Source organism: Mustela nigripes, chromosome 3 (genome assembly GCF_022355385.1).
Source record: "Mustela nigripes isolate SB6536 chromosome 3, MUSNIG.SB6536, whole genome shotgun sequence".
NCBI classification, from domain to species: domain Eukaryota; kingdom Metazoa; phylum Chordata; class Mammalia; order Carnivora; family Mustelidae; genus Mustela; species Mustela nigripes.
In genome coordinates this window covers 183782338-183794772 of record NC_081559.1, presented here as the reverse complement: position 1 = coordinate 183794772, position 12435 = coordinate 183782338, and the positions used below count along the sequence as shown (strand labels likewise).

Sequence of the window (12435 nt, the reverse complement as noted above, 5' to 3'; positions counted from 1 at the left end):
TTGCACCTCTTAAAGTCTAAGATGCCTATTTTTTGCATTTTATCTCTGAACCTGGAGTTCCCCTTAGCAGCTGAAGGCGGTTCAGGACAGGGCTTGGCAGGTAGTGACATGATTCCTTGTTGCTTTGTACACCTTGGAGTTGGGCTCGTCCTTCAGTCAGCAAACCATTCAGGGGTCTTTGGAGTAAGGAATACAAGTTCGCTTCACCAACTAAAAAAACCTAGCAGCTGAAACCTCCTGAAAATCACAAAAGCGAGGAAAACAAAAAACAAAAACATTTGGAAGGCATCCTGAAAAAAATCCTGGAGGCGATACAGAAGCCCTTTAAGGATTTTATTTATTTATTTATTTATTTGAGAGAGAGAAAGCCCTTGCTCAGGAGTTGGGGGAGGGACAGAGGGAGAGGGACAGGCAGGCTCTACAGCAGGGAGGCTGACATGAGGCTCCATCCCAGGACCCCGACATCATGACCTGAGCCAAAACCAAGACTTGGATGCTTAACCAACTGAGCCACCCAGGTGCCCTAAAATACTGAAGCACGTTAAACACTACATTATGACGTTCTTATAAGGAGATTAAAACTGATGGCACAGAACAACAGAATTGCTTCACTGAAGTACCTAATACATAGAATGCAATGACTATTTAGGAAACAGACCATTTGGTGGTTTGGGGTATGTTAGTAACTGATAAACCTTTTCCTCTTTATCCACATGGAAACCTGATGAGGTGGCTGGTACGCCCACACTACCCTCTATCCACAACTTTTGGGGCAAGATGCATTTTTATATTCATCGCTCTCTTAATTATTTTTAGAATGGTAATAGAGTATATATGCTGTATTTAATCTGACCATCAGCAGGGCCCAGGATATTGTGCTTTAGTCAAACACATTAGAAAGACAGCCATAAGAAGCTCCTGCCAGTTCAGGTCAAGTTTAGCTGTCAAGTGAGTTGCCATGGGCTTATGAAAATATTTCCTGTTTTCAGATATTTTTGCATTTCAGAAACACAAATGAGGCATTTTGGATTTGTATTACTGTTTTCATTGTGCAAACAAAGAAAGTGAAGCTTTGCAAGTATTTTCTCTGATACAGGTAGTTCAGAAGTATGAAGTCAGGTGTGAGACACAGGTCACCCTACCTCCATAGCACATTATGCCTCACGGTCTTGACCATGATGCTTGATGTTCTTCGCTGAAACCGCCATCTGTCACATGGTTCAGGACCACCTCCATGGGCCCTGAGTCTTATCTTCTGTAGACTGACCACCTGGGTATAACCATTGCCTAAACCTTCTCGTTCTCCTTTGAACAAACAACTGTTCCTCTTGGTCCCAACCACTGTAGCACAAACAATCTCACACCATGCAGAGGGAGACTTCTCCACTTACAGAAGCTTAGAGAGGTATAGTCAGGGAGTCCAGTCCCCAGGAATACCAGCCACTTGCTCAATGGGTTTTAAAAAACAAAAAATAAAAAATCTTCTAAAGCAGATGATGTGTATTCTACTTTAATAATGCTCATAATTTTAGAGAGTGGGAGAGAGCCACCTTTGGTTCCAAACTCAGGTTTGAGAAACCAAGTTCTATTGAAACCATAATTCCTCATGTAACTTCCCCCTGGAGAAGTCACAAATATCACAGGAATTTTAATAATAATAAAGCATGGGCTCTGTAGCTAGTGTATCTGATTGAGTCCTAATCTGTCAATACCTAGCTAGGTTACTCTGAGAAAATTACTTAACCTCTCTGTGCCTCATGTTGTCCACTTAACAAATGAGAATAATATCATTTCCTACCTTGGAGAGTTGGTGTGAGAAGGAAATGATCTCCTACATGTATCCTCTTAAACTAGTGTCTGGCCATTCTATAGATTCAACGAACATGAACTTAATTATCATCATCATGGATATATTTGAGCATATGAACCATGATATCCCAGAAAGGACAAGGGGCAGAAGCAAATTTCTGAACTAGATCTCTCTGCCTCTGAGGGTCTTAAGTTTTAGGTTGTTCACATGCTTCACATGCACAGTTGTGATGTCTGAAAAGCAATCTACCCCTGAGTTCTAGGTTCTTTCCAAAAAACAATCTAAGGAGCAAAAACATGTCTTTTCCTGACTCAGAATTAGTGACTTGGTGCAAAACAAAACAACTATGCTTGGCCAACTCCTCAGAGTTTCCTTGGTAAATTATAATTCATTACATCTGCCTCAACACTATCATCATTAGGCTTTCCTATGGGTAGAAATGCATGTGCTGCTCTCTGAAGAAGCAAAAGTGGCTCTAACAGTCTTGTATCTGAAGAGATCTCGCCCTCGTAGAAGTTAGAAAATGTACACAAACACATTAGAATATAGTACGGCAGGCACATACATGCTTGTGTTATGTATAGATGACAGACTCTTGACACTTTGTACTTAATACTTATTTGCTATGTCTGAGTCTGTATTGTTGATAGAGGATAATTGTTGATAAAGGATAATTTTTATGTATTGTCTCCTATGGATTCTTAGATTTTTAGGAGTAATGACTTGCTTGATGATGCATGCATTCATGAATGAATGACTTGTGCGGTCTGCAGTCTCTAAAGGGATACGAGTAATTTCCATCTGTTGGCTTGTGCTCCCTAAAATGGCCCCTAGAGCACATTGGGAGCACCCCCACACTCAGTTTCCCAATCATCCTTTCGCCACACCCAAGCTCCCTCATCTGGCTGTGCTGAGAAATGTCCCCTCTGGGGCTACAGGGAAGAGCTAATCTAAGGCCTAAAGAAAACAAGTATTACTTTTTTAATTGTCTCCCCAAGATGGGAATTGGAAGTTGAAGTAAACGGAGCATGGGTCGTGAATGCACACTGTCTTAATAGCACAGGCAAGCCCTGGGGGTGAACCTGTTTTGGTAATTGGAGTGTAAATAAGTTCTGATTTCCCCTATAGTCTTAAAGGAATTTTAAGGGGATTCTCATTGAGCAACCTTTTAAATGTCTGTTCACATATCACCACCTTCAAGAAGCATTTCTTAGCTACTACACTCCTCCCCTGATGGGTCTGTCCTCTGAACTCCTAAGGTGGCAGTGTTGCCTAGTGGTCCTATCTGGGCCATGGAATCCAACCCAGCTTCAAATCCCACCTCTCCATATACTAGCTATGTGACATTTTGCAATATACCAACGCTCTTTGAGTCTCTATTGACTTACTGAAAAATGTATCAATAATACCCAAGCTATTTTAGAAATTAAAAGATAGTCTGCATTGAAAGTACTCAGTTCATTGCTTGACAGTGTTGTCTTTAAAACATCTAAAACTATTTATGAGTATTATTTATTGCATTGATAACTTGCATTGAATAATAGATGTTCCTTAGGTTGTAATTTAAATATTTAATGCATGTTTGCTTTATTTTTTTTGACGGCAATAACTACATATTGGATTTGTGTTGTAGTCTTGAGTGATTAATGTGTTTTTTAGCAAGATAGGGTGAGTCTTGGAAAAATTGTGAAGTAAGTGACAGCAAGGCATGAAGGGACAGTGGCGAGAATATTTCTAAGGCCTCTTTTATCTTCTCTGACCAAAGCCACCCCAAGCTATTTCTTGCCCATCCCTCAGTAAAGTCTTCTCCCAGGTCCAGGGAATGAATTGAATCCCATGAATATGGAATATTATTTGGCAAGGGGAAATTAATTTTGCAGATGAAATAAAGTTTGCTAAAACCAGCTGATTTTATGACTAGGACAATATGCTGTAATATCTGGGTGGCCCTATGTAATCGTAAGGTCCTTAAATGGAGAAAAGGAAGAAGGATCAGAACCAGTAGGATAGCATCAAAAAGACCCACTGGACATGTTCAGCTTAAAAGGTGGAGGAAGGAGCCATGAGCCCAGGATTCCAGGCAGCCTCTAGAATCTAGAAAATACAAAAACAGGATCTCCCCTAAAGCCTACAAAAGGAATATAGTCCTGTTGATAGCAGGATTTTAACTCAGTAAGGTCCATTTTGGACTTCTTATCTCCTCTCTATGGCCATACCACCCTAAACATGCCTGATCTTGTCTGGACTTCTGATCTGTAAACTATAAGATACTTGACTTGTGTTTTAAGCTACTGACTGTGGTAATTTGTCCCAGAAGAAACAGGTAAACTAATGCACAGACCCTTGAAGTTATATAATGTTGGAGCTCTTGGGACAATGTTCACTATAGAGCCTATCCAGATGACCTGGAATAGTATAGCCAGAGAGGGAATATAACCTGGTGAGTCCAGGAAGAGGAAAATGAGCAGAGCTGGAACAGTGGTCCTGAGGACTAAGACAGAATGACAGGATGAAACCAACAGAAGAAAAAATTATAAAGTAAGGAGGTAGGAAGATGAACAGCAGTGTGGGACAGGATGCAGGGAACAAGGAGTATAATGTTCAAGACTTGGCACTGAGAACAGTGGGAGGGATGGGAGGCAGAAATGGTTGGCTATTTTAAGACAAGGGCAAGGATACACCTGCCATTTTATAGTTCTGGCAGCTTTCTCATAGGAAGGGACCTGACAATTCACCATGATGGGAACCATGGTTCCATGTATGATGTGTATCTGTAGCTCATACGTCGACCTCCATGGTGCCTGATACCAAATCATCTCTGAATATATGTTGATGAATCATGTGCCTGAAGACAATGACAGTGGTCAGTGTGATGATTCCACATGTGAGATGTGGAGTCTACCTGTGAAAGTACATCTCTCTTCATAGTATTCTTAATACATCACTTCCTGGGAGAAAATGAACACCAATCATACTCTATGATACAGAGCGTTCTCAAAGTTTTACATTAACCAACAGAGAGATGATAAGCTTTTCTTCCTTCCTTTATCCCTTCCTTCATTTCTGTTGAGAGCCACATTTTAAAAGCCCTGAACACAGTAGATAAGGCATATTCCACAGAAGGCGTGGGAGACAGGAAACATGGAAGGTGGTGAGGGCATATTTCAGTTTTCCAAGAACAACTTCACAGTCTTCTTCCCTGTGTTTCTTGTCTTCTTTTCTGACTTTACTTGATCTCTCCTGGCCCTCAAACAGAAAGCACTTATCAGTGTGCAGCGTACTTGGGGCAAAATGGTAGCATCAGGCCCCAGAAAATAGGCATAATTCTCACCATGTATGATTGGAGGAGAAAGACCACTTTCCAGTGCAGTGTTTTCAATTACTGCCAACAATACCTACTGCTGAATACCAGAGAAAGGTATTAGGAATCTTATTTTTAAACAGGATGGGCTAAGTAAATTAAAATAAGAATGTCAGGAACAACTTGGAAACACAGGTGGTGTACTTCATATGGGAATGCTATTTTATGACAGCTGCCTAAGGACATCCAGGCATATTACTAAAACCTGCACACTGCATTCATTTATACTGCAGAGAAAATATGGGGCTGGCAATGAGCCCACAGGAGCTCTGAGCTCAAACTACTTTCCAATCGACTGGGTGTTCTTAGAGAAGTCTCTTCCCCTCTCTGAAATAAGGTCTTTTGGCTCTGTGGCATCCAGCCTTCACTCCTGCTATAAAATTCCATGTCTATTTTGCTCTAGCTAAAAGTCAGGGTCATGAAGGATGTCTTCATGACCAGGAAATTTTAGGACCAAAGCCTGTGTATTATGGTGACAAAATGTCCTTGGCCGTCTGGTGGGATGGACGCAGAGCACAGAGAAGCAGAAAAGGGCTATGGAGTTGTATCATGAACAGCAGGCTCTGGGGATACTTACTAGCTCCCATGGCTACTGCTGATCTCTCTCACCAGATTCTGAGCCCTTCCCCACCACCTTCTTTTATTTACTGCATTTATTTATTTGGGAGAGAAGGAGAGAGAGAGAAAGGGAGCCGGGGGAGAACGAGAGGGAAAGAAACAAGCTGACTCCACACTGAGAGCCGAGCCCAACACCAGACTTGATCTCACCACCCTGAGATCATGACCTGAGCCAAAAATCAAGAGTTGGACGCTGGACCTAACTGAGCCACCCAGGTACCCCCCGCAACTCCCTTCTTAAAAAAAAATAATTCAACCTCAGTTTAGGCATGAGAAGGAGTCAGGTAGTCATGCAGTCTTATAACTGCCAGAACCTTACAGGTAATTTACATCGAACCGCTGCTTCTTCCCAATATGCACCACACTCACTTATGCACGAGGACACCCACATCTCAAGAGAAGAATCTGGCCCATGACCCCATTCCCATTAAGTGGCAGAACTGGACTTGAATGCACTTAGCTCCCCCAGAAGGCTCCTGCTCTTTCTGTTCCTGCAAAAATTATTTTTTAAAGGTTTTATTTATTTGTTTGAGAGAGAGCACATGAGCAGGGAGGAGGGGCAGAGGGAGAAGGAGAAGCAGACTTCCTGCTGAGCAGGAAAGCCCTACATGGAGCTAGATTCTAGGACCTTCACTGAAATCATGACCTGAGCCGAAGGCAGATGCTTAATCGACTGGGCCATCCAGATGCCCCTCTGCAAAGACCATTCTTTACTGGAAACACTGTGTTTGGCTAGAATGCAGCTCAGGGAAATCCCATAAACCACTACTTTCCAAAGGATCATCTGTGATCCAGCAACATCGACATCAGCTAGAAACCTGTTACAAATGCAGAATCTCAGGCCCCTCCTCAGACCCACTCAATTAGAATCCAGCCTTGTGATAAGGCCCCCAGGTTAAAGTTTGAGAAGCACATAAATTGCCCTTAATTCAGGACAAACATCACAGTTCACCGGTCCTCTAGCTGAGCCATCCCACACTGGGAGTTATTATAGTTCAGAGTGGCCCAAGATGACCATCATGGTTACTTATAAATCAGCATTAGCAAGTGGATCTTTAGTTCTTTCTACAGAAAGCTATGACCTCTGTGGGAGAGGTCTTAAATGATTTTCCATCTCTACTTGGGAATCAACATTCATTTTGGTATCTAGGAAAAAAGGAGATATCTTTTTATTGTTATTATTAAAATATCAGGTGACTGTGACACTTTGGTCAACTTCTGCTTACTTGGCTTTGGCTTTGGTTACATGAAACGAGACCTCCTATTTACATAGCGTTTACATAAGGTTCATTGTTCACTCCATGGCAAAAAGAGGCAGCCCGGAGACAAAAAAAGAGCAAGAGCACAGGGCTGAGGCTCCCCACAGCTGTGTTTCAATACTACCTCAATTATTCAATAGCTGTGTTTCCCAAGGCAGAGCAGTTTACTCCCTGAACCTTACTTTCCTTGTCAGTAGAACTGTTATGCCAATAGTAACTAATGGACGAGAGGCATGAGAGATTATCTACGGGGAAGTTTCCAGTCCACGGCAAGCATTCCGTAGGATGCCGAGGTGTGTGATGAGGAAAGGTAGTAACTGGAGCGGGCAATGAATATTTCATGAGTATCCACAATGTGGGGAGATACTGAATACAACAGCAAATGAGACAGATATAGGATCTGCCCCCAACAGAACCACTGTCCATTGAGGAAGTAAGACAGAAAAGGATATAGCTCATAATGACTGAGTGCTTGCTCTGTGCAAGGCACTGTTCTGAGAACTTCAAATAGAGCAACTGATTTAACCAGCGCTGCTATGCAGTGAATACTGGGTGCTATTCTTAGCCCATTCTATAGATGAGGACACCGAGGCACACTGTGGTTAGGAAGCCTGGCCAACATATATACAGCTAGTAAATAGGCGATCCTAGGTTATAGACCCAGACAGGTCAGTTCTAAAGCCCATTTACTTAAGCTCTGTGTTAATCTGCTTCACCACAAATAGCAACTAAATATATATAAATACATGCTGAAAAAGCAAATGGCCAGAGAACTCGGGGAGTGTTCCCGGGAGATTTAACCTAGGCTGAAGAGTCAGAGACGGATCTCTCAGGAGATGATAAGGATGAGGAAAAGGAAGGGAGGGGAACCCAGGTAAAAGAGGGAAAAATCATCCAGCGGGGCAAAAATAGGGCAGATGACCTGGACTGAATTCAGAGACTGGTTACTTTAAGAGTAGATGACACAGGGCTTGATTCCCAAGGAAGATTGCAGCTCAGAACAAACAAGCAAACCCACAGATACTCTTGCAAATCAGTCTCTTGAGCACTACTCTGCCATATAGGCATTCCCAGTGCTCAGTCTTGGCCAACGTCTACAGCTAGGCATCTTAAGAGATGAAAAAGGAAGGAAAGGTGAACTGGCAAGGAGAAGGAGAAAGACTGAGGGCTTTGGCAGGGAGTCTGGCCATGGAGCTCCTGACTTCTTCCTGCTCCACCTTGAGAAGATGATTTGAAAGAACATTCTAAACTTCCATTTTCTCATCTGGAAAGTGGAAAATGTCCTTACTTATAGGAAATAAGGTTGATACATACTTCGGATCCCGTGGTGAACTGTTTGGGTAAGATGTGCATGTGTGGTGCCTGAGACGTGGTAGGTGTTCGAGAAATGTTTTCTCGATTCCCTTCTCACTGTTCCCTTCCCTTCGCACTGTTGGAACCTGGAAGCTGTGCAGGGAATTCAGACGTGATCCCTAGCAGCCGGGTTCCCTTGTACATCCTCTCTCTTGGAGGGTCTTTGGTTTTTCTGATGCTTTTACCAACACAGAGTAGCAAGTTCTGTTACAGAGCCCTCCTAAGACTGTGTTTTTTAAAATATTCATTTGTTTAAGATCCTGCAGAGAAAGCAAATCTCCAATTTTGAAGAAGACCTCCAAATGCCCCCTTGATATTCTCCCTTACAAATAAACTAACAAAAAATGAAATGCACAATCAAATTATAAGAGGGCAGCTAATACAATTAACAAGATTTTCTTTTTCCTAGCAATACACAGGAAAGGAATATGTATGACCGAGAGAGAAATTGGCGGTCAAAAAGGAAGAATTTAGGGTTACCTGGAACTTCAGAACTGGAAATCGACTTCAAGAGCATTAGTCAAGCCCCCCCCCCCCCCATTTCCCAGCGAACATGAGTGATTTTTAAAGCTGAAGTAAAGGTCACTTGGGATTATTGGCAGAATTAGGACTTGAACATCCTTGGAGCCCCTGGAGCAATCAAAGGCAGTATACCTAGTGCCAATAACACAACACAAATCATTCAAGTCTCAGTGTTTATGCAGAATGCTGTGGATAGGTGACAACTCAGGGAGCTTACCCTTCTCTGGAGAGGGAAAATGGAATTAAAACTGCTATAAACCAGCAAAGCCTCAAGTCAACAAAGTTTAGAACATATTCTCTTCCCTCATGAGTGTAGTAATTCTCACGAACCCCTTTGTGGGAAGTCTGTATGGTTTGCTTAGATTTGCATGCGATTTCCATACTGGTCACTCAATTCCAAACTCACATCGATAGGCAATCACAGGCCTGTTCCTGTTCTGGTTCTTGGTCATTAAGCAAGAATGCTGCGTGCCTTGGCCTCTGCCAGGCAAATTCATCACCCAAGGAAAGCAAAGCCCCTTGCCATGTTTCCTCCTAATTCTGATGTCCTTCAGATGCCTTTCAGAAAGCCACAAAAGAGTCCCCAGTGTACTAATGCAGTGTGTGGTCTGAACAAATCAGCTATGAAAGATAATTGAAGACATTTAGAATTTGGGCTGGGCATTATATGCCACTAGGAAATTACTGTTAATTTTAGGTGTATGATAATAATTGTATTCTTATTATGTAAGATGATAGCCTAATTTCTTTTTTTGCAGTTGCATTCTGAAATATTTGGAAATAAAATGCCATGATGTCTGTAATTTGTTTTAAAATATAAACTTCTTTAAAACACTAATCAAATGTTAAGAAAAAAGGGATAAACTAAATGCAGCAAAATATCAGGAAGTGTTAAATCAAGGTATAATCATCCATTATAATGAAATCTTTACTTTTCTGTATGTAAACATTTGAATGCTAAAATTAAAAAAAAAAACTAAATAAAGTTATTCCCTTAGAATTAGAAAAAGAGCTATGGAAATTGACCTCTGGTTATACTGTTTGACTCCCCACTCCCAACTATCAAACACATAGATAAATGCTATGAGGAAGAAGGCAAGAACTTCTTTCTTTTATGTAAAAAGCACACAGAGGTAACTCATACATGATATTTTCTCATTGCAAAAACATCCGACCGTCAAGAAATATAAGGACGAACAAGTGAAAGCCCCTCTCTGTGGATTGCCTTCTCCCTGTCATCGCCCCATCATCAGCAGTTTAGTGGAAGTAAGTAGGAAAATGGACTTGTGTTCTTGGGGCAAACTCAATGGCAAAATCATCTAGGACAAAAATGACAAAAGTGCAGCCATGGACAGGGGAGAGGACAGGTGCAGAACAAGAGGAAATGCTTTCTGATTCGTTAGAATAGAGGCGCAGGTACATGAATTTTGGAAATGGAGGTGCAGGTACATTATTTTTGGAAAGACACCCAGGTGCTCATTGTGCTTTCTCCCCAGTAGGAACACGTGGCATCCCTAAAACTGAGTTCAGGTCATGTCATCCAGGACAGCCTGAGGTTTGCAAACTCTTCCTTACATCAAAATGCCCAGGTTGGTAAGGTATGTCTTTCACCAACAGTGAGCATTCTCTACACTGCTTTCTCAACACAGTGGAGTCCTGCCTGGAAGAAATGTGTGACCTTCGGCTTTGGATCCAATGAGGATCCAAGGCTCCAGAGTGACATGAAAGTCATGACAACGTGAGCTCCATGGGGTCATGCTTGCCTCCCTTACATTGCATATCCTTGGTTAAATGAAGCAGGAACTTAGGGTAAATGTATAGTGTTACCTGTTTTTACTATTGAAAGATCTGCAATTTCTCTATGGTCCTTTTTCTGTGTGTTTACATATAGGTTTAATAATAGTAATAGTAATCACATATAAGCCCTTGGAGTATTCAATATTCTAAGCACTTTGTACATATTAAATTATTTACTCCTCAAAATATTCCTCTAAGGTATAAACTAGTTTTTTTATTTCTTTTCAGTGTTCCAAGATTCATTGTTTATGCACGACACCCAGTGCCCCATGCAATACATGCCCTCCTTAATACCTACCACCAGGCTTACCCAACCCCCCACCCCTCTCCCCTCCAAAGCCCTCAGTTTGTTTCTCAGAGTCCACAGTCTCTCATGGTTCATCTCCCCCTCCGACTTCCCCCAACTACCTTCTCCTTTCCTTCACCCAAGTCCTCTGTGTTTTTTCTTATGCTCCACAAGTAAGTGAAACCATATGATAATTGACTCTTTCTGCTTGACTTATTTCACTTAGCATAATCTCTTCCAGTACCATCCCTATTAATACAAAAGTTGGGTATTCATGCTTTCTGATGGAGAAATAATATATATGGACCATATCTTCTTTAACCATTCATCTGTTGAAGAGCATCTTGGTTCTTTCCACAGTTTGGCAACTGTCGCCATTGCTCCTATGAACATTAGGGTACAGATGGCCCTTCTTTTCACTACATCTGTATCGTTGTGGTAAATACCCAGTAGTGCAATTGCAGGGTCATAAGGAAGCTCTGTTTTTAATTTCTTGAGGAATCTCCACACTGGTTTGCACCAACTTGCATTCCCACCAACAGTGTAAGAGAGTTCCCCTTTCTCCACATCCTCTCCAACACTTTTTGTTTCTTGTCTTGTTAATTTTGGCCATTCTAAGTGGTGTAAGTTGTATCTCAGTGTGGTTTTGATTTGAATCTCCCTGATGGTTAATGATAATGAATATTTTTTCATGCGTCTGTTAGCCATTTGTAAGATATATACTATCTTTACCCCCACTTTACAAATGGAAAAGCTGATGCAAAGGTGGTTAAATAACTCACCCAAACTCACCCAGTTAGAAAGCAGTAGCAGTGGGATTTCAACCCATGTCTTCTGACTTCAGGACAGGCACTCTTGACCATCATAGTATTCATTATCTCTGTGAATCACAAACCGTTTTTGCTTTTACCTTTGTTTTTCACGAAAGAAATCACACCAGATGTGATTTATTTCATTTTCACTTCCAGCTATGCCTTGGACTTCTTGATATGTCAGTCCATAAAGATATGCCTCATTTTTTTAAACACTATCTTTCATTGATAGCACATGGATGTATAGAACCACTTTCTAACTGTTGTACATTTACATTATTTCTAGTATTTTTTGTCATAAATAATTCTGCAATGAACTATCTTGGACTTATATTTTGAGGCACACATGTATTTCCATAGACTGGATTCTAGAAGGAAAACTGCAGGGTCAAATGATAATGCACATTTAAAATTTTGATAAACATTGTAATAAGATTTCTACTTTTCAACTTATAATAGTGACCAGAAACCAAAAATTCATGACTTAGGAGGGAGGGTAAAGAAATGATACCAACATCAGGCATGCGGTTTATCAGTACAGTTGCTTTTTGTTTTTGTTTTTGTTTTTCCATCCTACATACCACGGCATAAAAACTGATCCCCCAAAATAATTAGGT

The 12435-nt window shown here is 41.3% G+C and overlaps 1 long non-coding RNA gene across 1 annotated transcript in view; it reads right to left on the bottom strand.

The window, feature by feature from the left end:
* Nucleotides 1–11881, bottom strand: part of LOC132013274 (uncharacterized) — a 46061-nt gene extending 34180 nt beyond the window's left edge. Inside the window, exon 1 of the long non-coding RNA XR_009402952.1 lies at nucleotides 11799–11881. This is a non-coding gene — a long non-coding RNA (uncharacterized LOC132013274). The remainder of the gene's footprint in view (nucleotides 1–11798) is intronic.
* Between the last annotated feature and the right edge of the window lie 554 nt (nucleotides 11882–12435).